This window comes from Penaeus monodon, chromosome 29 (assembly GCF_015228065.2).
Source record: "Penaeus monodon isolate SGIC_2016 chromosome 29, NSTDA_Pmon_1, whole genome shotgun sequence".
NCBI lineage: Eukaryota > Metazoa > Arthropoda > Malacostraca > Decapoda > Penaeidae > Penaeus > Penaeus monodon.
Genome location: NC_051414.1, coordinates 28688422 through 28689020, shown reverse-complemented (window position 1 = coordinate 28689020; position 599 = coordinate 28688422).

Genomic DNA, 599 nt, shown 5'->3' with positions numbered 1-599 from the left:
GGAAACTGGTGCCTTGTCTAGTGTGGTTCAAGGAGGAGGGGTCGAGTCACAGCACAATAATGATTGCACTTGAACTTGTAGCTGCAGTATGGTCCATGGCTAAATGAAGATTTGATCTACATTTATGCTCATAACAGCGACCAGTGGTGCCAATTCTGAAAGCATTTATGCTAAATGGGACAGAGAACACATGACTCCAGTGACTGAAAGAAAAAATGCTGTATATGTATTCTGCTACTTGGGAAAGGGGAAAGGAATTGTCCATCCCTAATGCATTGTCACATGTCCCTGCGGATCATCCAATACCTGTAGGTATTTGACCTGAACAATGAGACAACCCACAATGTAATAACACAACAAGTGATGACCTTATGTGCTGTTGAAGGTACCATAGAGCAGTGACCCATTGACTGACAAGTTGAGAGCAATATCTCATAATGACCCGACCTTCACCAAGCTCCTAGTAAAGGTTCCTAAAGGATTCCCCACCAACCGTTATAAACAGATGGCCTTTTACCATTTTGGAAAGAGGGAGATAAGTTCTTCATAGATGATGAACTTGTACTCTTAGGACTCTTTAAAGAAATGTATTATCCCTA